Below are 25,648 nucleotides of genomic sequence, written 5' to 3'. Positions count from 1 at the left end.
TCAAATGTCTATAGGGGAAAATATAAAGATATAGCCATGATGTTCACATTTACCTCAGACCGACTTATTGCTGTTTTATGGTGTGGCTGAATCTGCGATCCGCTGCCACGCGGACTGGAATAACAAATGCTGCAGTAACATGAATTGTAGTCAGGTTCAGAGTCACTGGCTGGAGCGGACCCGACTTTAATACGTCATCTCAAAATAGAAGCTAATATCTTAATTTGACCTGGAATGAAAAACGTTATAAAACCTCTTAAAAGTTTTTATCACAGAGGAGGCAGCGCTCATTTCTGTCTTCAGTCTGACGGCGCGCCGGAGTTTGCGCAGCGTGCGCGCTTATTGAATCTGTGTGTGTGTGTGTGTGCGCGCGCACGCGCGGCACAGCTCCATGAAGCTTGGTTTATGCTTGACGCATTCACTTTCCGCTTGGTGATGCGGCTCGCGGGTGGAACGCGCTTCACAACTTGCAGCGTTTAAGTTACCGTGGCGCTATTTAAACCAATGTTGCAAACAGTGGCGGCTGGCCAGTAGAGGGCGATAGGGCGCCGCCCTCCCAGTTTTTCTGTGTTTTTAATTTTTATTTAAAAAAATAAATAAATAAAATTAACAATAATCACATATTCTAAGTTAATTGTGTGTTTTGTAACAAAAATAAATTATATATATATATATATATCTATGTTGGTCTCTGCCGATCTCTGCCGAGCGGTGGAGGCTGTGTGCTGTTTTTCAATCGCCCAAACTGGACGAGACCAGCTGTCCAATTGCCGACAAGAAAATCAAATGGTAGGAATGGGAATGTATCCAATCAGCGTCGACGTTGTTTCAGAACGTTTCAGAAGCACGATGGGCGATGGAGCTACCGCCAAAGGATTCGTTGGTGTTCGGTAGAACTCGGCAGAGTCGTTTTTGGTCGTGACGCAGATGTAACATGGACGCCGCCGGTGACTACAACCAGCATGGATACCGGATCTCAGCAGCCTCTGAATTCAGTTTGGTCTCTTCTTCACTATCCGTTCGAGAGGAGAACTATGGTGGAAAAACTTAATGTCAAAGAGCTTGGACCAGATCAGCCCGACGTAAAGATAAGCCAGCAGGAGAAGGAGAGAGGTAAACTGTACACATGAGGCTTCTCCCAAAATTGGTACGTACACCAGGAAGGCTTGGCTAGCTGGATGCAATCACGCTAATGCGATATTTTGCTTTCCGTGTTTGTTATTCAAAACGGCTGGGACAGATAAGGCATGGATGAGTCAGGAGTTACAGACATGAAACATTTTTCTGAGAAGGTGAAGAAACACGAGTCATCCCGGGCACACATGGACAACAACACGGTGAAGCTAGCCATGCTAGGCAGCAGAGCTAACGTTGCCATGCAGGGAACAACAGCAGCTGGGTGCAGAGGTAAGCTGTACATTACATTTCTGTGAACAAGACAATCAGAATCAGAAGTCCTTGGTTGTCCCACAAACCGGGACATTTGTTTAATAACATGTTTAATGTGCAATAACTGTAAAAACTAATTTCAACACACATACTTATGCATATTTAATCACGTAAATGTGTATTTCATGTAAATTTGTACATACATCGATCTGATTCCATTTTACTTGTTACACTTCTGCTGCAGCAAACAAATTTCCCAGCTTTTGGGACAATTAAACATTTCTGATTCTCAATGAGATGTTTTTACCTCAAATGTTTTATTGTCCCAAAAACTGGGAAATATGACATTTGTAAGAGGATACTGATGACATTATTTCCTATGAAAGTGTTTCCTATGTACTTGTCTGTTGTTTTTTATTTATCATATGACAGGTTTGTGACACCATCCTGAGCCATACAAAAGAAGATTCTTGTCACCACACCCATGACCACAGCCGAATCAGAAAGGTGCTTTTCTACTTTAAAGAGGATTAAGACTTTCCTTGAGGAACACCATGACACAGGATCGGCTGAATGCTCTTGCCATGCTCTCCATGGAAAAACAAGCTTGTCACAAACATTCCTGACTTCAATAAAAAGCTAATCGAGAGCTTTGCCACTCAGAAGGACAGAAGGGCAAAATTTCTGTACAAATGAGGTATCACACACACACACACACACACACACACACACACACACACACACACACACACACACACACACACACACACACACACACAAATGCATCCACTTGATCTTTGTATAAAGTTGACCTTGGCACAACACTCCAGAAATATTTAACAGTGTAAATTTCTGGCATTTTGTCTAAGTAGTGTTTACCACCATTACTGTAACAGTGACCTGCTCATAATTTTTGGTGTTCACTCAAATGTTGAAATTAAACAAAATGTTTTTGTTACTTGCCTCTTGCATTGCCTATTTACCATTTATGGTCGTGTTATTTTATGTGCAATTTAATGCAGTATTTTTCAACCTTGGTCTGCAAGGCAGCGTGCCAATAGTCAGACACACCTGGATTAATCAGTTTGTCCAATGATGTAAGACAGGAAATAAAAGAGCTGTGCTTAATTCAGGAAATAGTGAAGTTGTGCACAAAGCTCAGAAAGCACAAGTTTGTTTAAAAATAAAAAAATAGCACAGCCCCACCAAAAATATTTTTCACCAGCTGCCACTGGTTGCAAAATAACTTCTGCCCAGCCCAGATGTGCTCACATGTGCACCCGTGAGCCGTGGTTCCGCTGGAACGCGTCTGACCTCTGACAGATGCACTCTGAACTTCAGATCTTCAGCGCACTGTTAATAGGCTGAATGGGAATCATTTTTTTATTTATTTAGTTACATCCACAATGTTCTGTGTGTGAGGTTTACAATGTCAGAACACCTGCATGAGACAGGTGTTAATTACAATCTGCCAGAATGACTCGCCACCTTCAGATTTCTCCAACACCGTTAAAAATGATCAAATACGGAACATGTCGGCGTGCGCCGGCCAGAGTGCTGAAGCTCGGCGCATTGTTATTATGAAGCTAGGGCACATGCGGAGGACACGCGCGCGCGTGCGCAAAAATATACTTGTTTTCAATTACATTTGTTGTGCCCACTTACTTTTTCTTAGGCCCACCCACAAATGAGTTTCTGGCTACGGCGCTAATGGTGACATATGACAGACTTCTCTGAGCTCCGCAGCCATTACACTTTTCACCTCGCGCACCCCCTAGCGGCAACTCGCGCACCCCACACTTTGGGAATCCCTGGTCTAGATGACCTACTTTCTAAGATGCATTTTTTACTTTTACACTGATTTTTCAGTATTCCTGACTGTATTTGTATTCCTGCTAACATTCTCCAGTTACTGTTTGAGCTTTTCACCCTTTTTTATGTTTTATTTGCTCGTGTAAAATAGTTCATTTACATCTAATTAAGGAACCATAAGACATGAGATTCCATAGTAAATATAAAATCAACCTCACGGACCGTTGGGTACTTTTAACCAGAAGAGTGGAACTTTTTATTGCAGGGATTATGTAACACTTGTATTAAGTGAGAGACAATAGAAGAGTCACCTTTAAAACGTTTAAGAAGATTATTTTTAAACAATTTTAAACAAGACTAACTCTAAGTGATGAATGGATCTTGGTGTGAATGAGACGTGAGATGAATGGTGTATGTGTGAGTGATGTTGTAATCAGAACTCTCGTATCCGGAGAAGCAAGTCTGAATGATGTTGTGATGTTTTGCTTTTAGCTATGATCAGAGGTTGATCGGAGTTTCATAAACACATTCAACGCCATTTTTGTCGCTCCACACATACCCTTGAGATGAGACCTCCATACAGATCCAGAATGCCAGGTCCTCTGACCCCCTTTGGTACTGGAGCCGATGAAACAGCGTCAGCAGTAGGACAGACTAGTCTTTGGATTGTCTCCAGGTAAAAAGCGACAGCTGGTTCACAGAGTCAGATGGACCCCCCTTGGGTCAGTGAGTTCAGCTTTTATTCTGAAAGGAACCATTGCTTGGTTGGTAAAATGCAACAGATTTCATCCAGCTTGTTGGTTCTTTGCTTAATAAAAGGAAGTCTGGATGGCTGGTCCAATACTTCGCTTAGCATGCGGTGAAATGCAGTGAACTGTAGAAAACTCAGAGAACTGAACTAAGATGGCGTCGGAACTGGTTTTGTTAATCTGGATGTTTTGATTTCTGGTCGAATCAAAGTTGGCAGATTTATAAACACCACAGAGACTATGACTGTGTTCGAGATGAGCCAGTTCTGCGCAGATTAGACCAGCGATGATCGGCGAGCAGTGCATGCCGGTTAGATTTGTGTCCGACTTGACGCCGACTTGCTCTGACGTCATGTAGGCAACGATAACCTCGTGAGATCAAGGCGGCCGCAGATTTTGGAGCAAGGCGCTGCAGTTGCTCTCCCTCGGCTGCAAAACCTAGGGGATGACGGGAAACGCCTGGCTCTCACCTGATCTAAGATCTGACTGGTTCATATTTTGATCCAAACATCCGGTGGTAGAACATGAAATGTTAGTTGGTCACATGTATTCTGTAAATCATGTTACGTTGATGATGACAACAATATAGGCCATAAAGAGAAATGTGTTTTGTGTTCTTTTGTCACGTTTCCTATGAGCACACTGAAGCTACAGCTGATAACCTTTACTTATTATTACAGTCATGTCTCCATATACAATATATGATATCCACAAGCACGTGAGGATGCTTTTCAGCTGCTAACAGGCACCAGAATTAAAATTACAAATTGAACAAGAGTGAACGCTAACGCGATATCTTCAGCCATCGTCACCCGTGAGCTACACATGTAGGGAAATCTGTCCGACTTAAACGCCGGCTTTCAGCCACTCCCCCTGCTGCTTCCGTCTGCTCTCGTCTGTTTTCCAGGCGAGGCGCTGCTCAACTCGAACACAGCCTACGCCACGCTTCAGAAAGGGAGGTTCTGATTGGATGAGTAAAAGCAATGTGTCATGTGTTTACATTGCGTGTCATCAGGATGTCTAGTGCAGCTAGATTAAGTCATATTACTTATTAAAGTATATTAATCATAACATTGTTATTTCACAGATTGGTCAACATCTTATTATTGACTAACACTTTGTTTGATTAGCGTTGATTAAAAACAGAGTTCTTTGATTTGTTAAATAGAAAGAGTCCTTTATCTTCATTCTTCTCTTGAGCTGGAAAGGCAGCAGTTTAGAAGTGAATGCATGACCTTGAGGCAGTCTCATGCAGCCTAGTACTGTGTCAGAGGCATCTGTGGAGAGAGGGTAAATAACCTTCGGAGGAATAGCTCCTTCATCACGTTACACCCGTATATTCTTGACATCAATGTTTCCTTTAATATGCTCAAATGTAATTGTTGACGTCTCAGCTAGTTCTTTTTGTGAATAAGAACATGTTTTTAAACATTTCACCTGGTAAAAGAGGTTGGAAAAAAGTGGAGTACACAAATCCCCAGTTCATCACATGATTACAGAGAGGTTGTTATAAATGGCCTGTATTAGATGTAGCACCTCCTAGATTGCTAGAACCCCCCAAGGCACTTTGCAACACAATCAGTCATTCACCCCTTCACACACACATTCACACCCTGGTGGTGATGAGCTACATTGTAGCCACAGCTGCCCTGGGACGCACTGAGAGAGGTGAGTCCCTCCGACCACCACCAGCAGGCAAGGTGGGTTAAGAGTCTTACCCAAGGACACGACAACTGCTACAGACGGAGCGAGGCTTGAACCTGCAACCTTCTTAGTATGGGGCAGGCACTTAACTCCTGTGCCACCGTCGCCCCATTAAGTTTGTGTACGAATGTTTTCAAATAAGAGAATGAAGTCCTCACAGGACATCCTGACACAATCTATTGAAACACTTGAACTCTTTAGGAAAATAACTTAAAGTTCGGCTTATCCTGCACAGCTCAAATGACAACATTGTGAGTTTTTGTTTTCACAGCAAAAGGTTCAACAGCTCAAAAAATGAGTGGAGATGTCAGTCTCCCATTTTACAGAGGTATCATATTTTATTGAAGTGATTCTGGTTACAGTTTAAGCTCTTCTTGCTTCCATCTGAGAGGAAATGGGACCATCAGTCCTTCCTGGAGCAGCTGCAGCTGCCAGCAGCTTCCTCTCTTCAGCATCCACCTGATCAGGCTTCGTCCTGTTGGTGTGTTTTTTGGATTGTTTTTCCTAAAACTGGTTGTTTTTTGGGTTCTCTCTCTGAGTTCTTGTAGCAGATGCTTGTCCTGTTTTTGACCTAAAGGTCATGATCTGCTGCGTCTGCTGGAGCAGAGACATAAAGTCTCTGACAGGCTAATCTACATGAGATGGTGGCCAAGCGACCCATTCTTTACACTTATTTTCATTAATAAAATAGTCATTTATCTTCATCTCATGGGTAGTTCTTTCAAAAAATACAATTAACTTTTTTCCCCCTTGGGACATTGCATATAACACACTTAATAAATAGGATATTTGGATGCACAAAAAGTACAACTTTTAAAAAGAAAAATAAACATAAAGTACCACAGAGAGAGCACAGATTCACGCATGGCAAAGCATCCAGACGTGTTTTTAAATCGCTCACATTCCAACGTTTACGTCTAAAATCAAAGCCGCACTGCAGATAAAACAGTCATTCCATACAGCGTTCTGCATTCAGAGGAGTGTTTATTTAACATGTGGTTCATCTCCAGGAGCTTCTGGGATTTTTTTTTACCACAGCACGAGTTTGACATGTTCACAAAATTCCCTCATTGTCAGATTTGAATAAACTCTTTGCAATGAAAATGATTTCCGTTCATTTGTCCGGTTAGTTCTGATGCATTCTGCACCTAAAATGTTACCACATGGAATAAAAGCTACATATCTGAGCTGACAGACGTTTACAGAGACTGTTCAAAATATGAGTCGTGCTCTCTTGAAGCCTTAAGTCTGACTTTTACGACTAAGTTTGCCCAGCTTGTTATTTATTTGCACCACAATGAGAGTGACTGATTAGGTTCCTCGGAGACCCATTAGAGCAAGCAACATGTCCCTCTCAGTCACCGTGACTATCCATCATGCAAATCTAGAACACGGACACCACATTTGAGCCGCACATGATCTGCTTTACTATACCCAGATGTCAAAAGCCAGTAAAAAGGTCTGCCGTTAACTGCACTGGACACTTCCTTTCAAAAACTTCCAGAACAGCTGAAATCGGACACCAGGGAGCGAGTTAGGAGGGGGCGACAGCCCCGTATCAGTGAAATTTGATTAATTACGTTTGACCCTCTCTTTTCTATGTGGTTATTGTTTTTCAGGAGCTACCGTGTTACTCTACACTCAACAAGTAAAAGAGGAAGCTCGGAAGCACGCTTCAAAATGCTGGGAAGCAGTAAACCTCTGAAAGCCGTGATTTTGGAGATTTACCTGTTTTTATGATTACGTTTGAGGAAAAACATGCTGACTGATAATTCAAATGCAGTTTCTTTTTGCTTGACATGCAGCTTTTTCTTTTGAAATTAAAATTCTTAAAATGGATTTTCTCCCTGACAATAATCTGTTTTACTCCACATTTCTTTTGCAAGAAGTTGATCTTTTATTTTCCTCCGTAATATTCAAGAAACGTTTTAAATGCATTATTTTCTTTACTGGTTTTTACCACAACTCTATTTGCTTATTTCACGACAGAAAATGTGGTGTTTTATATGAAAAATAAAAATGTTTCCAAGGAACCTACACGGAAACATACAGTAACTGTTTGCATCTCAGCAGGATTCATTTCTTCCCTCTACTCCAGTGCCCCAACCTGAAGAAAGAAGCAGAGTGTTTTAATAACAGCGATCTGCTTCTAGGACGGCTCCTTTAGGAATGTCTTTGTTTCCACTCCCTACCACCCTACAGTCAGAAACCTGTGCTTGGCCTTGCTGCTGCCTACAGCTGGGGTGTGGCTTTGAAAAGATGCTGTAATACTTTAACATTGTGATGTCACAATAAAAGTTCAGAGTTACTCAAAAAAGGAAAATTCTGCTCATTTTTGAGATTTCCACTGTTTAAATGAGAAGCGGTGAACGTTCCAGTGATTGCGTTTCCATTAGATTAGTTTTCCTGTTTGAATGCAGAACAACGCAGCATCTGGACAAAGACTTGCATCATGTGGGTGCTGCCATTTAACGGAGGTTTGGGTTGACTCACAGAGCAGCCCTTTGTGATGGACAGGCATGACTAGTCTGAGTGTTTCTGTCCCACTTCCTTTTTCTGGTCTCCATGTAAAAGTTACACTAAACCGCTTTGGTCACTGTGATTAATCAATAAGTTGCAACACTGGTAGAAACCTCGAGAGTCCGCTTTTGGTTGCCAGAGCATCCGTATGATGTCCAATGACCTGCAAGGCGATAAAAATGTTCCCCTGCAATTACATGTTCACCACAATTTCCTGGATTTCCCCAGAGGTCATAAATCACCGCTCGGCCATTCAACTAAAACACTGGTGTTAATACAGCATCAGGAGCAAATGACCCTTCTAATCAGCATCTGTGCACCATACTGGGCTGACTTTCCTATTAGCTGTAAGTGCTGGATGCCACATGGGAAAGGTGGTGGTGATTCAAAACGGACCTAACAAAAAGAGACAGGTGAAATGAAACAAAGAGTATGAAATGGTCCTCTGAGGGTGTGTGTGCTCCAGTGTGTGTAATGTTTGTTTTTACTGCTGGTTTTCTGGTTTTTTGCAGAAGTTAATACAGTAAAATTGCTGTCCAACTTCATACCCTCACTGCTACAACAATTTAGTCACAAGGATCATGTGGAATTATTTATTAGATATATTAAAAGTAGGGTGTCTGAAAGCTGACTGATATTTTTACTTTCAGGATATGACAAGAAATTAGCAGTTTGAGTGCAAAAATGACATTAACACTTTTAAATGTGACACATCATCTGAATTCCACTCTACAAAGCTTTAAATCAGCACCAGTTTTCATATTTTATTTTGGGATTTTTACAAAATCAACATGATTCTGGAAAAAATAATCTGATTCTATGCATTTTATATGAGCATTAATTATCCTAAATGTAGCACAGCAGTGGAGTTCATGTCTATTATGGAGTCTTTTAACTTAGAGCAGCACGTTTCAGGCCCCGCACACAAAATGGGCCACACTCTAGATCTTGTTTTCTCTTTGGGACTAAAAATCAATCATCTACATGCTGAAGAGGTTCATGCGAGTGACCACAGCTGCATTTTCTTTAATGTCCTATCTAATGTTGAATCTGTCCCTCAACCTAAAATCAAAGAGATGCATCATGAATCAGTCAGCAGTGGATGGATTTTCAAGATTATTTGACAGCAGCTCAGTTCAGGGTGATGATCCACGCTTGTTCATCCAGTCGTTGGATGAACAATGCTGCAGCATCTTAGATAAAGTAGCTCCTGTTAAGCAGGCTACTTTTTCTAGCAAGAGAATAAGTCCTTGGATTAATCAAAACATTTACAGAGTCAGAAGGACATGCCGCAGAGCCAAGAGACGATGGAAGTCAACCAGATCAGAAAGTCACAGGCTGCACCTTAAAGAACTGATAACATCTCTGAATGAGACGGTGAAAACTTCCAGGGCCGCTTACTCTGCTCAGCTGATTGCTGTAAACAAAAATAACTCTAAAGTCCTGTTTGACACCATAAACCAGATTGTTTCTCCTCACGCCCTGCTTATGCCAGTTTACTCAAGGTCTGACTGTAACAACTTTCTAGCGTTCTTTGAGAATAAAATCAGAAATTTCAGGGCAAGTTTTTCACCCCCCATCTACCCCCCCACACCCCCCCGCCCCACCCCCACCCCCATCAAACCCCCTCCCTCTCAATCATGGTCCGTCTTTACTCCTGTAGATTTCCAGGACATTTGCCTCATTCAGAAACGCATGAGAGCAACCTCATGCCTTGCTGATTTCATTCCAACTATCTTGTTCATCAGGATGTTTGACCAAACTGGCCCATGCATTGTAGATTTTATTAGTTTATCCCTAGAGTCGGGCGCTGTACCATCTGTTTTCAAACATGCAGTTGTTGAACCCATCCTTAAAAAACCCAGTCTGGACTCATCTCAGCCTAAAAACTACAGACCCATTTCTAAATGACCCTTCATCTCTAAAACATTGGAAAAGGTTGTGGCGGATCAGCTGATGACTTTTCTGGAACTACACAACAGTTTAGATACATTCCAGTCTGGTTTTGGTAAAAAGCGTTCAACAGAAACAGCTTTGCTTAACGTTTCCAGTGGCATCATGATGGCTGCAGACAACGGGGAGTTCACAGTGTTAGTATTGTTAGATCTTTCTGCAGCTTTTGACACTGTTGATCACAGCACCTTAAATAACAGACTTGGTGACTCGGTGGGGATCTCTGGAACTGGTCTAGACTGGTTTAGATCGTCCCTTTCTGACAGAAGTTACAGTGTCTGTATAATCCAAATCAAATGTCAGATTCTAGCCATCTGTTCTGTGGGGTACCACAAGGCTCTGGTTTGGGTCCACAGTTGTTCCTGCTGTACATACACTCTCTTGGACAGATACTTGATTCTTTTCATAATGTCTCTTATCACCTATATCCGGCTCTCAGAGAGTACAGACACTTTTGCTTCAGCTCCCTGATCTGCTTTTCCCAAGGCTCTCTGTCCTGTCTGCCTGTCCTCTGCATTTCTCCTGAAAATCACTACTTCTTTTTGGAAAATGGACCTAATTAACTGGTCATTCAATGCGATTGATAAGATTTTTTCTACGATGAGAACGGAGAAGGGGGCTCCCACCTGTCCTCAAGGGACATTCGCATCGGGATATGCACTCGATTCTTGGGAGGTCTGGCGAATCTTGTGCCTCTCAGTTGTCCATCGAGGACGTGGAAGATTTGTGGATATTCGGCCTGATGATCACTGGATTTCTTCTGATTGGAGTGGGTGGATATCTGGTTTTCTGGAAATTTGGGAAGACGGGAGCGATTGGAGTGCGACCCGCACCCACGGAATGTGCCACCCGTGCGGTGACCTCACAGACTGGGACGTTACTCGAGGTGAACCGTAAGCTGGACAATGTCCTCGCGGCGTTGCCTGTGATAGTGCGCAAGATGGATGTCATCTCGGAGAGGGTCGCCGGATGGTGTGGGGATGTTTAGAACGTATAATTGGCTTCACTGGTGGACATGAATGATCATTTAATAGACTCCAAGGCAGAGAGGAAAATTATCTCTGCCTGCCCTAAACAAAGTCTTGTTATCCTAATCCGATGCCAAGGCAGCCTCCAAAGCTGCCATTAATATCAACCCCCACAAAAGGAGGAATGTAGACGGATGCTGTGACCCGATCTTCCCCCCCTGCCTTCATATTGTGACTTCTGCTTCGAGGTCATCAACCTGCAAGAAACCCAATGTGCTCTTTGGCCCTCCTCTCTCCCTCCCACCTGTTTGACTGCAGCTGGCCGAGCGCTGTACACTGGCAGCTCCCGTTGGAGGATTCAGGTCCCCCCCCCCCCCCCCCCCGCCTCCCTATCGGAGTCTGATGTTTTGTAACTGTGATGTTCGTGCTTCTATGTATGTATGTTGAGGAGTTTTTTGTATAGTAGAGCTACTCCCTGCTGGGACTAACTCTGGTATGCCTTTTTTACCTTACCGCAATAATCCTCATGTAACACCCTTTTCGTTCTGGCTGCTCTCACGGACTGCCTGTACCTGTCTTGTCTACATGTGTGTGTGTTTAACCTTGGTCAGGTTGTGTTTGCGGAGTCAAGTTCCTATGCTCTGGGTCGCTGGAGCGCTGGCAATAAAGCTTATTCTGATTCTGATTCTAATGATATTCAGCTGTACTGCTCCTTCAATGATTCTGAGTTCTATCTACTGTCTGAATTACTAGTGTCTATCAGCGATCACCAGCTGGCTAGAAGATAACTTCCTCCAGTTAAACTCTGAAAAGACTAAATGTCTGATCATTGCCCCTAAGAGCATGGTTCCCCTGATTAGTCTAAAACTTGTGTGTTTATTTGTTTAGCAGAGTCTTTTATCCAAAGCGACTTACAATTTATAACCTATAGGGCATGTTGTGATTTGTGGGGAAAACCGGAGTACCCGAGGAAACCCACGCATGCATGGGGAGAACACGCAACTCCACGCAGAAAGGCTGCAGCCGAGTTTTGAACCTGCAACCTTCGTGCTGCAAGGCAACAGTGCTAACCACTGCACCACCATGCAGCCACTTGGTCATTTATCCTCTGCCGTCAAGACAAACTTAAGGAATGTGGGTGTTATTTTTGACCAATCGATGAAGGCCACTCAAAAACGTTGGTCCGAAACTGTTTTTATTACTTAAAAATATCTCCAAACTGAGAAGGTTGGTGTCAAAACATGAACTTGAAATGGTTCTCCATGCCTTTATCTCCTCCCGTCTAGATTACTGTAACACACTCTTCACATGTTTTAACAAAAAAGCCCTTGACTGCCTTCAGTTGGTCCAGAACTCTGCAGCGAGGCTCCTAACTGGAGCAAACAGAAGAGCACACATCACTCCTGACGTCTCTGCACCGGTTACCCGTTAACTTTAGAGTTCATTTAGAGTGCTGACTAGAACTTTCAGGGCTCTACATGGTCAAGCTCCTCCCTATATTACTGACCTGTTAAAGCCTTATGCTCCAACCCGAGCCCTCGGGTTCACCCACCAGAACCTTCTAGAAGTTCCAGAGACCAGATACAAAAGTGGAGGTGATCGCTCCTTCCAGACTGCTGCACCCCGACTCTGGAATGATCTTCCTTTATCCTTCTGTAGGCGTTGACAGTCTGGACACTTAAAAAAAAGCTAAAGACCCTTTTATTTAAAGCTGCTTTTAACAAACCTTTTATTTTCTTATGTTTAACTCAAATTTTTAATATTTCATCTGTTTATGGAAATCTATAATTGTATGACTATTTTTTCTGATGTTGATCTGATTCTGTTTTTAGAGCATTTTGATTTTATGATGTTAATCTATTTATGATTTTATGACTTTGTTTTATTTTGTTTTGATCTATGTGAAGCACTTTGTGATTCTATGTCTGTGATAAGTGCTGTATAAATAGAATTTACTTACTTACTTACTACTTACTCTTTAATTGACCGACTGCCTGCAAAAGATGCCACATGAAGCATTAATCAGCAACACTGATAAAGTGCAATATTACAGTATGTTGCATTTGTTTGTTTCTGACAGGGCAATCAGTAATTATTAATTCATGTTTTTATGCGCAATTGTTGAAAAATGCTCATTTTACAGATTCATGTGCAACTTTTTGATACATTTAGCAGGCCATGGTGTCCACACACCTGTAAGGATAGTGCTTTTTAGCAAGACTCAGATTTTTCTGGTGTTTTTTTTCCCATGTGTTTGTTTTTATATTTAGGCCCGAGCAGCGAAAGTAGTACTCAACAGTCCGCACAGAAAAGCCTCTTGCAACCATGGTCAACATCAAACAGGAAGTCGGCCATTTTGGTTTGAAGTGGTGATTTTGACCCCATTTTGGCCGTTTCTAGGGTCCGCTTCTGATTGATTTCCTCGGTCATTTTTCGCACGATCGTCTCGAAAGTTGTGGGGAATTGCTCAGAAGGGATGGGCGACCAAATAGAAAAAATAAAACTGACTTTTCGTATATGTTGAGGGGGCGTGGCCAGGGGCGCAGATAGGATTTTCAAACTGGGGGGGGGACAAAGTTCCAATGTACCCTCCCCCAAACACACGCACGCACACACACACACACACACACACGTACACATGTGTACACAAACTATTGCAAGCGCCTTAACTAGAGCTCAGTCAGTTTGTGTAATTTCATCCAACGGTTTACGTAAAAACTAACTATTATATACGTGTCTGAAGCCGTCATGCAACAAAGCTCTGCCTGATCAACACTATAAATGATAAATGATCCGCACTTGTATAGCGCCTCTCAGAGTAAGGACTCCAAAGCGCTTCACACTACAGTGTATTGTTCATCCATTCACACACACATTCACACACTGACGGTGATGAGCTGCGATGTAGCCACAGCTGCCCTGGCGCCCCACTATTTAATTCAGTCATTTGCTATTCTCCCAATCAAGTACTAACCAAAACCTCATGCTTTATGCAAAACATTAAATGATTTTCAGCGTACCGATCTTTACAGAAAACATAAAAGCCCTAAAAAACTGCACATAAAATATATTTAAGAAACGATATTCACTTATCACTTAGAGCAGTGGTTCCCAAACTTTTCAGCCTGACCAACAGATGTTCCTTCATATTTTTATGATATTGTAGCGTTATGGATATGCTATTTTCTGCCCTTAACAGCTGCCCTTTGACACAGTGACAGTGTGCATAAATTGCCAAGGTCGTGTGCTTGCTTCTGATGTTTACATTCTAGCAAAGAAGACAGAAGAAGGACGAAGAACGCTTTTCATTAGTTTATCAAAGAACTTTATTTTTAATAAAGCTAATCAAAACAACTGTTGGTCAATAATAATCAGGTGACCGATCTGTGAAATCACAATGTTATGATTTATGTGTTTTAATGAATAACAGGACTAACTGAGCTAGACATTCTGATCCACATGAGATAAACACATGACACATTGTTCACTCATCCAATCAGAACTTCCTCTCTGTTGCGGGGCAGAGTTCTGTGGTGTTTAGTTAATCTGTCCACTCCGGTTGGCTAAGATTCATAAACATCTAAGCTTAATAAAACAGAACCACGCCATTTTTATTCAGTTCCACCGCAAGTTTCAACGTAGTTCCAACGTGAGTTCGACCAGCTCTCACATCCATCATCGCTAAGTGAAGTGCAGACTGGCCAGCTGTATTTTCTACTTTTAAGCTGAGAACTGTCAAGCTGGAAAATTCTGTCGTTTTACCAACAAGACGACGGTTCCTTCGGAATAAAAACTGAACTCTCTACGTGATGCTGACACCTGCCGTTGCTACCGGGAGTTATCCGTAGACTGGTTTGTCGTGCTGCAGACGCTGTGCTATCAGTTCCAGCTCTAAAGGAGGGTCCGAGGACCTGGCATTCCGGATCATACACGGGAGTCTCCGAAGGTACGTAGTTCGGCATAGATGGCATTTCATGTCTCTTCCTCCTGAAGTCCCTCGTGGTTAGTTAGTCAAAACAACATCTTACACTCAGACTCGCCTCGCACCAGATGGAGATTCTGAACTGACACACACACACAAGAACACTTCAGCATCCAAATCCATATTCATCCATCATTAGAGAGTTAGTCCTGGTGATTGTGTTGAATAATTATAAAAATAAATATTCTTAAACGTCCCATATTTCTCTTTTCTTGTCTATAAGTCAATACAAAGTGTTTGAGTAAAATTCCCTGTGGTAAAAACAACCTCTTCTGATTCTAAGGTAAGATTAACCTCTGTACCTTAATAAGTGTAAGAATATACCAACTATATTCCGCGACAATATTTAGAAATTTTCATTATATTTGGAAAGTTTTTATTTATACATAAATATATAAATCTCTTTTAAAATTTTATATTTTACTTTTTTGATGATTATGTGGCACACTTGACTTCCATACCTAACGCATCGGCATCTGCCTCTTTTTTTACGGCTTTTTTTACATTGTCGCTATGTCTGTCACGTTTGAGGTGTTTTTATCATCATTTCTACATCCATCACATCCCAGAGAAGGTTAAACCAACATCAAACCCAACGGTTGGAGCTTGTAAACTCCACACACTCTCACTGTCTGGTGCTGCCGCAGCATCAATCGTCCCGGCTGGATGAGTGAATTTCTTCATCAGAGTCAATATTCTGCTTCATAATCAGAGTCAGTCATTACCAGACAAAGTGTTTGTTTATGTTTATGTTTATGTATTTAGCAGATGCTTTTGTCCAAAGCGACTCACATGTGATAATCGGCATGTTGCCCTTGAGGCTAACAACAACAACAACAACAACAACAACAACAACATTGACATCAGTCATGGAGAGGAGGGCACAAGGAGTGGACAGTAGAGAGGGGGGCGGGTGCAGGGAGGGTGCTAGTTTAGAAGATGCTCTCTGAAGAGCAGGGTCTTCAGGAGTTTCTTGAAAATTGAAAAGGAAGCTCCTGTTCTGGTAGTGCTTGGAAGGTCATTCCACATTTGTGGAACGATGCATGAGAAGAGTCTGGATTGTCCTGAGCGTGGTGTAGGCACTGCTAGCCGACCATCCTGTGATGACCGGAGCGGCCGGGCCGAGACGTAAGCCTTTGCAAGAGGATTCAGGTAGATGGGAGCCGTACCGTCTCGGACTTTGTATGCTAGTGTTAGCTATTTGAATTTGATGCGTGCTGCTAGCGGTAGCCAGTGGAGCTCAATGAACAGAGGGGTGACGTGTGCTCTTTTAGGCTGATTGAAGACCAGACGCACCGCTGCGTTCTGGACCATTTGAAGAGGTCTCACAGTACAGCCTGGAAGACCAGTTAGAAGGGCGTTGCAGTAATGGAGGCGGGAGATGACAGTAGATTGCACCAGGAGCTGGGTGGCATGTTGTGTTAGGTATGGTCTGATCTTTCGTATGTTATACAGCGCAAAGCGGCATGAACGAGAAACAGAGGCAACATGATCTGATCAAAGTGATCAGTCAACAAAGACCAGACCTGTTGGCAATTATACGTTTTATCTAATATTTGTGCTCTTCATGCTGCACACATCTCCCCGACTGGGAGCCTCTCGGCAGGAGGCATTTTTCAAGCTCTAAAAACTCCCAAACTTTGCTCAGTCTGAAGGTTACACATCTCCACTATCTTCTGGTGTAAAGTAGTAACTTCATGAGGGACCATATTTGTAGATGAGACTTGTTAAAGTCAGCAATGAGGCTTCGGCGCTTATAACGAGTAAGTCCCAACACTGACAACAACGTACTGAAACTAGAACCAACATGCATAAACAGACAGATCGGTCCCGCCTACTTACACTGTTGGTCTTTTTTAAATACGCAGTAATCGTTGCTCATCCTGCATCCTAGCAGCAACCACATTAAGTTGGTGTTTGTTTACGTCATGCTGCATTCAGTGTAATTGGAAAAAGGAGCTTCAAGCGCTTAACCTCCAATTTTGTTTTCTTCCTGGCCTTAGTTGGGGGGGGGGCGGATCGGGGTCGATCTGAATCTGGGGGGGACATATCCCCCCGTCCCCCACCCTATCTGCGCGTCTGGGCGTGGTCAGGCCTCGAATTTTGACTACTCGCCAAAAAAATATAAATGGCTATAACTTCTTACTCAAATAGAATAGAGTTACAAACATTTCTGTGGTCATTCGACATCCAGCCAGAAACTAAATTAAATGGTCAGATGATGACATCACACAAGCCCCACCTCCTCAGGACCAAAAAGGTAAAGTTTTACTGTGAGAGGTCCCAAATTGCCCCATTTGACTTAATCACCACAAATTTGTAGCTGGTAACTCAAGACAAGTGGGTGTTTCTTGGCGTCACTTTATGGGAGTTTTCAAAACTCCCGGCGATGTCAGGCGTACCGCCGTGGCCAAACGTTTGCCTCCCATTTGGTCATTTCTAAAGATATCGCCGCAAAACTTCTGGTGAGTGATCCTAGTCCGGACCCCCAAAAAAACCTGATGTGAAAACCTGGTGGGCATGGCCTATTTTCTTAAATAGGGCCCCCCTAGGACCATTAAAATTGTCAGCCCCAAGTCATGCTTTGACTGAAGATTACAGAATTTGGTACACTAATGTGGGATCTCAGGACCTACAAAAACGTTTCTTGGAGCCAAGCGCAAAGTTGCACAGGAAGTCGGCCATTTTGGTCCAAGTACTCGATTTAGTAGTTTTCGCACATGTTGTTTGGAGAATGATGCCCCATCGCCCTTTTCACCAATCGCCTTCAATCTTCTGCTATTTACTCTTAAGACATGGGGGGGACATGTGGACATGTGGGAGCCCCCTGCTCCTTTCTCACTGTTGGAAAAAATCTTATCGATCGCATGGAATGACCAGTTTATCAAATCCATGGATAGTAAAAATAGAGTTTTACAGAGTTTGATGAGCTACGATGTAGCCACAGCTGCCTTGGGGCGCACTGACAGAGGCGAGGCTGCTGAGCACTGGTGCCACCAGTCCCTCCGACCACCCCTAGCAGGCAAGGCGGGTTAAGTGTCTTGCCCAAGGACACAACAGCAGAGTTCTCTGGTCGGAGCCAGGATCGAACCTGCAACCTTTCGATTACTGGACAACCCACTTTACCTCCTGAGCTACTGCTGTCCCTGTGTGCTGTCCCTAATGAAAAGAGAGCCCAGGTTGAACAAATTAAACCAATGTAGTGCGGGAAGCCAATGTCCTCATGTGTCTTTTGTAAGATTGACTTTAGTTTGAGGCGTGGAAACAGCAAGGAGAAACACTGATTATCTTCATGCAGCCAGGTGTGCAAATAATGGACAGCCTGTGTTAGAAACGGTCACATGTCATCTTTAATTAACCCAGGAAATGTGCCAGTAGGATATTTTTAAACTGTCACAAATCTTGCCAGTGAAAGTTCTCTGTCATCCAGGTCATGGTAATCCAAGGGGTTCAAATGAAGGCTACTGGACTTCTTTGGTTTCTTGACGACATTTTACTTCTCATCTTAGGAGCTTCATCAATTCTGACTGGAATGTGGGAGGGTCAAGCTAATAAATGTTATGACATGTCAAACGAGAAAGACATACATTAAACAAAAGCGGTGGCCTCTGGTTTTACCATTACAGCAAATACAATGCAGCTCTAGACCTAATTCCAAAACAGTTTAAGTCTAGGTCACACCCTTCTGCATCTAATCAAAACAGTCATTCAAACACAGTAGGACATAATGACATCAACTACTCCTAGGGGTTTGGGGGGGGGGGGTATTCATAGGGAGTCTCAGCTCATTAAGTAACAACAGACAGCTACAGTTCGACCAAATTCTAGTCAGACTTGAGAACCCAAGGAAGACCAGATGCCCTTATTTGGATTGTCACAAGTCTTCTGCTTTACATTACTGGGAACCTTGACCTCACTATAGATATGGAAGCAGGCTCCCTTTATAAGACCAGAGAAAACACACTTGGTACCATCTTTAAACAAGCTCTGGCTCTGTGCTATACAGGGAATATTCTGTCATGTGGCAGCACTGAATACAAAGATTTCCACATGCTTTGTTTCACAAACAGACGAAACACAAGTGTGTCTGAAACCAAGCTCACAAAACCAGCTTCAAACCTCCAGCTTAATACACTGAAATTCTTTAAATTATCTGAAAATTACGGTATTGACTTATATTTAAAACACACGCAGAGGAGTTCCTGCTGCATCTGTGTTTGGCACGAATAGGACCATAAATATATGCAAGAGGGAAAGTAGTTAGGCAGAGGAGATGTGATGCAAGAAGATGTATGACTGGTAATCAGGCTAAATGGTTCTGTAGGTGCTCAGTCCTCTGATAAACTGACAAATTCAAATTGCTAACACTAGCATACAAAGTCCGAGATGGTACGGCTCCCATCTACCTGAATCCTCTTGCAAAGGCTTACGTCTCGGCCCGGCCTCTCCGGTCATCACAGGATGGTCGGCTAGCAGTGCCTACACCACGCTCAGGACAATCCAGACTCTTCTCATGCATCGTTCCACAAATGTGGAATGACCTACCAAGCACTACCAGAACAGGAGCTTCCTTTTCAATTTTCATGAAACTCCTGAAGACCCTGCTCTTCAGACAGCATCTTCTAAACTAGCACCCTCCCTGCACCCGTCCCCCCTCTCTACTGTCCTCTCCTTGTTCCCTCCTCTCCATGACTGATGTCAATTTGTTGTTGTTACTATTGTTGTTAGCCTCAAGGGCAAAATGCCGATTATCACTTGTAAGTCACTTTGGACAAAAGCGTCTGCTAAATACATAAACATAAACATAAACGCACAAGTCTTAAACTCGTTGCTGGGTTGTTCCGGGTTTACCTCGATGCAAATGCACAACAATCAACAACTAATCAATACAAGTGCCGAGCATCACTCCAGATAGAAGGTTTGGTTTTAAAAAATGTTTGTGAGATATCTTTTTTAAGATTTTCCCAGGTTGGGGATTTGGGGTAAAACTAGGTTTTTCAGAAAGTTCACAAGCAAAATAATGTACTTTTAGAAATCACAAATAAAAACAGTTGTTTATTCTGACAACTCAGGTTTTCTTTCTTTTTATGCTGAAATGATGAAATAATGAAGTAAATTACAACCTACATGTTTTTATTATGAACTTATTTTTAAATCCTGGTATTAATTCAACATAATTATTCTTGCTTCCTTCTTACATAAACATTAATGAAAAACTACATTGCACCAGAGAGTGATGGAATATTATTCTGGGTATTTTTTAAAGATATGATTAAAGTTACATTTGACTTACGGTTGCACCTAAATTACAGTTTACAGCATTAATCAAATATATTCCTTTCCAGTGAGGGAAACCTCTATATTTAGCATATTCTCATACCAAAACAGCCATGTCTGCACTCTCTGAAATCATAAAGAATTTGACGTCTCGCCATCTGTGTTTTATCATGAACACCCCCTCCAGCATAGATGCTTTAACCACCAGTCCCAAAGCTCAACGCGGGGTAAAAACAGGAATTCGTGAAAAAGTTCTGCTTTGGTAGTCAGCTTCAGCAGATGTCCACGGATGAATAACATTGGGAAAATAAATGCAGCTTATTACATAAAAAGCTCCCATTGGGAGGGATGTTCCTCTTGTTAAGAACATGTAACAGAAGAGCTGATTTTCATAGCAGGGAGGTGGTGATCCATCATGCTACGGTGTGACAATGGAGACAGCGCTCATGCTGTAACCTAGATGTTGAGATGAAGGGCCTCCTTTATGATCTTGGTGGTTTTCACAGAGGTTTAGCCTTCTGCTTGTGGTGACTTTTAGAATTCTCCACATTAAAAGTGTCTCTGCAGAGATGATGACCAGGTAGCAGGAAATAAAACTTTTATCATTGTGGTATAAAATGTATTTTTGTAATTCAACATAGGAAAATTATAATTTATAAAAATGGACTCAAGGTCTCCAAAGTGTTCATGAAAAAGATAACCTGGTCATGCTCTCTTGTCCATCGGCACTTCCATGTTGTTGTTTGGAGCCAGAGTCTGTGCTCATCACAATGTTCCCCAAACACAAACACATTGATTGATTAAATGAATATATGACAAAAATTAATTATTTCCAGCAGAAATATTTACATGCATGAACAAACACCAAGAAGTTAGAAAACATTCAAAGTGTATCAACCCGTGTAGCTGGGTTTTGTTTTCCAAATGAAGGCAACTGGACTTCTTTGGTTTCTTGAAGATGTTTTGCTTCTCATTTGAGGAGCTTTGTCAATTCTGACTGGAATATTGGAGAGTCAAGCTTATAAATTGTAGCTATTGTTGCTAAACGCGCAGAAACTACTTATGAATATGCCTCCTCCCTACCTCCTGATGATACTTTGGGGTCGTTAACCTTTATTGTGTGGGAATCATTGTATTGATTAGATGCAGGATTGTGAGACCTAGGCTGAAACTGTTTGGGAATTAGGTTCAGAGCTACATTACAGGTGCTGGAAAGCTGAAACTCGAAGCCTCCCGCTCTATTTAATGTAGATATTTCCCGTTTGACATAGTTTCTTTTACTCGTCTCTCAAAACTTCTCTGTCTAGAATGTGTAGTTTGTCATCTTCAAAAGTGTGTCCCTTGTCTTTCAGGTGTAAGTGGACTAAGGAGTCTTGACCTGAAGAGGTGACTCTTGTGTCTTGTGCTTGTGTAATTGTTGTTTAGTTTCCCAGATATAAAGATCTGGACAGTCTTCATTACACTGGACTGCATAAACCACGCCACTGAGCTTCTGTTTGGGTGTCTTGTCTTTTGGATGGACCAGTTTCTGTCTGAGGGTGTTGTTGGGCTTAAAGATTACCGGGATGTTGTGTTTGGAGAAAATTCTTCTCAGCTTCTCTGAGATTGCTGCCACATATGAGATGATAGTGCCTCTCTTCACCACGACAGGCCGGTACAACGCCTGCATCACTGCAGACGCAGCTCCAATCCGCTTATCGATCTCCTGCCCCATCTCCACTTGAGACAGGGCCCTCATGCCTGCCCTGGAGAAGAACGTTTACCCTTGTCTGACTCAAGGCAACCATTGTCTCAGATTTAGAGGAGCTGACTGTAAAAACAAGTGTAAACACATGTCGCACATGATATGTTAGTGCATTTTTGATATTCCGTAAATCCTCTAATACAGGCCGGTATTCAATTAAAGGCCGGGTCTCCAATTTTGGCCGGTGTCGGAGTCAGCGGAGGTAAATAATGGCCGGTCTCTTATTGTGGCCGGATGGAATGTGGTAACAAGCAAGTATGAGCGTCCCAGCGGCAGGGTTATAGTCCCCAAATCAACCAGCAGGAGGCAGTAGAGGTTCACGCAGACCTTTATTAAGCCTTTTCTTCAACGCTTTGTAACGCTACAGACACGATCCTCTATCACGCTCCTACCACACAGAGTCACGGTGTCAGTTAACCATGCTAATTCAACCCGCTCCACAGAACACACATCACCTTCCCTGTGGCTTACATAACACTCACACAACACGCAAATCAGCACATAGGAACTAGCAGAACGATAGGAAACACATATAACACAATACCCAGAATGCACCTGGCTTACAACCCCAGCCAGGTCATTACACTATCAAGTTCAAAGAGAACCTGCTGATTATGCTGCAGAACACTCTGGGGAGCAGCAGTAGGGGGTGTATGAACTACAGTAATCCCTCGTTTATCGCGGTAGATGCGTTCCAGACCTGGCCGCGATACGTGAAAATCTGCGAAGTAGGGACTCCCAGCATGCCCCTCGCGGGGATTCCCTTCACGTCGCACCTACGTCACAAACCGCGGCTATAAACGGAAGTCGCCTTTACAGCTCAGTCATCGTTTCTTCAGATTCATGATCAGAGTTTCCAACCTACCAATCAATCCAACGAACTATCAGCTCATAGTAAGTTATCTTACTTACTTCTGGAAAGCCCGGCATTTCCGTGTCACTTCGTTGACGCTCGAACGCTCGGGGGTTTCCTAGAGCAGCTGGCGTTTCACCGACGCTATCACTTCCGCGTCTGTGAAACCACGCTCCCTATTGAATTATCGTATGATCACATTCTCTGTGATCAGCAATGTGCTGTGCCAGACCGTAGGTACTGACACGCGATCGTTCATGTCGGTTCATTTCCTTTAATGTTTTCTGTCTTTTATTTGCGCCTGATGTGTATCGCTGCTGTGGAGCGGGGCGCATCAACTTGTCCTCCGACAATGCGGCTGGCAAGCAGGGAGCGCTCAGCTGTTTTCGCGGTCGGTAGATCTGCGTCCTGAGCACGGTCACAGTAACAATCAGGTGTCGCCACCTCAAAAACTAATTTAACACGCAATCGTTCATGTCAGTTCATTTCCTTTAATGTTTTCTGTCTTTTATTTGCGCCTGATGCGTTTCGCTGCTGTGGAGCGGGGCGCTGCGGGCATCACCTTGTCCTCCGACACACTGATCACTGATGCGGCCGCCAAACAGCGAGCGCTCCGCTGTTTTTGCGGTCGGTAGATCTTTTAGAACTGCAGTTCAAAGGTAACTCATGAGGTGAATATATATGAACCCAGGTAGCAGTTTCTCTTTAGGATTGAGAGGAGATGCAGGAAGATAATAAACAGGCAGGACAGAAAAATAGTCAAATAAAAACAAGTTAGTTTTTGTACCTGCTGGTTGCAACAAACAGACACCATTGAAGGTAATCAGAAGTGAGGAACAGAAAATGAAATAATTATTTTAATGTTTAGAGCAGCAGGAACTCCGAGAGGCTGCAGGCGCATCAGTGAGTTTGCGGCTGCTGCGCAGGGGGAGGGGGGAGAGGGCTGAAGCAGGGGGAGGGGGGAGAGGGCTGAAGCAGGGGGAGGGGTAGAGGGCTGAAGCAGGGGGAGGGGGGAGAGGGCTGAAGCAGAAACTACCGTTGTTAAAAGAAATGTGTTTAACTTTGAAAATGTGGGCGCAATTTTAATAGTCAAAAACTCCAGCAAACCATTAGTTCATTTTGCTCAAATAGAAATAGAGGCCTGCCTCTAATACTGGCCCTCCTTCCAATAAAGGCCTGGAGCTTGATGAGCTTGAGTCAAATACAGGCCCGGGCCTGTATTAGAGGATTTACGGTATGCCAAAAACTGGAACCCCGGTTATTTATGCCCTCCAGCAAATACTGACAGAAAATTGACAGATTTGTGAAAGAATATTTTTTGTTGCCACATATTTTCACGTTCATGTGAGTGAAAGGCCAAAACAGTGGGAAACTGGGCTACGTGTGTACAGGGTCTACAAACGTGTAGTGGAACCAGCCACTAGGGGCATGGTGGGGGTTTTCTATTTGGTTTGAACTTCTGTGTTCTGTTCCCTGATCTTCTCCATGCTAGTCACACATTTAGGTTTCTGACTTTGAACAAACCTGACGCATTTGATTTTCCATGAATTCCAGATCTCAGTCCCACCCGAGCGCTGCTTATTTGGGATTTTGCATTTTTAAACTGAACCTTCGTCCCCTGTTTAGTTTTCCCTCCGTGCAGTGCTCCAAGCAGAAGGCCATTAGGCGAGAGCTGTGTGGAATCCTCTGAGCAGCTTTAGCACATCCCACTCTTCTGACACGTGATGCATTATTTATCGCTCATAAATAATAATCACAGCGAGGATAACCTTGTGAGATTAAAGCCACAAATGTGAGCAGTTTGTTTACAGGAAGTTGATAGATTGATCATTTATTAACATTAAGGTGCATTTTAGACCAACTAGAAGTTAGAAATTCATAATGTTTGTAGTTTTCAGCACAACTGGAGGGTAATCTTTCAGCAAAACAAGCTTGAGAAATGTGCCTCAGAATAACTTTTGAAGGAAACCATTTATGCCTGCAAGAAAGGCCACATTTCAACCAAGCTACATTAACACTGTTGGCTTGTTTTTATTTGGGAGTCACGGCGGTGAGCTGTTAAGCGGCTTGGCAGTGATAATTAACTACAGCATTCCTGGTATTTGTTACTCGTGTTGTCCAGAAGTAAATGAAAGAGTGGGAACAGACTGTGGAACTGCTAAGTCACATTCTTCTTATTTGATTGATGCAGCTTAACATCTTAAAGATTATTTTATTTTATCTTGAATTTACCTGAGAAAATTAGCTTATTAGCTTTGCGTTTAACTCAAAAATGAGTTGAAATTACTCTGTTTTTGCTCAGTTTTGTTTAGTTTTCATCTGAATACCATACTGACAGCTCAAATATTCAAAACAATAACTGTTTACATGTGAATCTTTCCAACCTTTTGTCCTTCCACACAGTTATCTGTGTGTCAAAGGCTAAATAAACGAGCATGTTGGTGTTTTTAGGCTCTTGTGAAGACAAAAAAAGCAGCATTTCATAACGTTTTAATGGAGAAAACTGCTGATGCTAACAGACTTCATTAGTAAATTATAACCGCTTTAATTAGTATTTAACAAATAATCTTTTGAGTCCTGGAAGCTGTTGACACTGCCTGCTGTGAATCATGCTCAGCCCGCTCCCAAAGTTTCTCGCCGCTTGTCGCTCTTGTCATTCCTTTGCTAATTCAAGATCAGCCTCACACTCTAATGACT

Source organism: Nothobranchius furzeri, chromosome 4 (assembly GCF_043380555.1).
Source record: "Nothobranchius furzeri strain GRZ-AD chromosome 4, NfurGRZ-RIMD1, whole genome shotgun sequence".
NCBI lineage: Eukaryota > Metazoa > Chordata > Actinopteri > Cyprinodontiformes > Nothobranchiidae > Nothobranchius > Nothobranchius furzeri.
The sequence above is the reverse complement of the archived record's forward strand: the minus strand, read 5'-3'. Positions refer to the sequence as shown.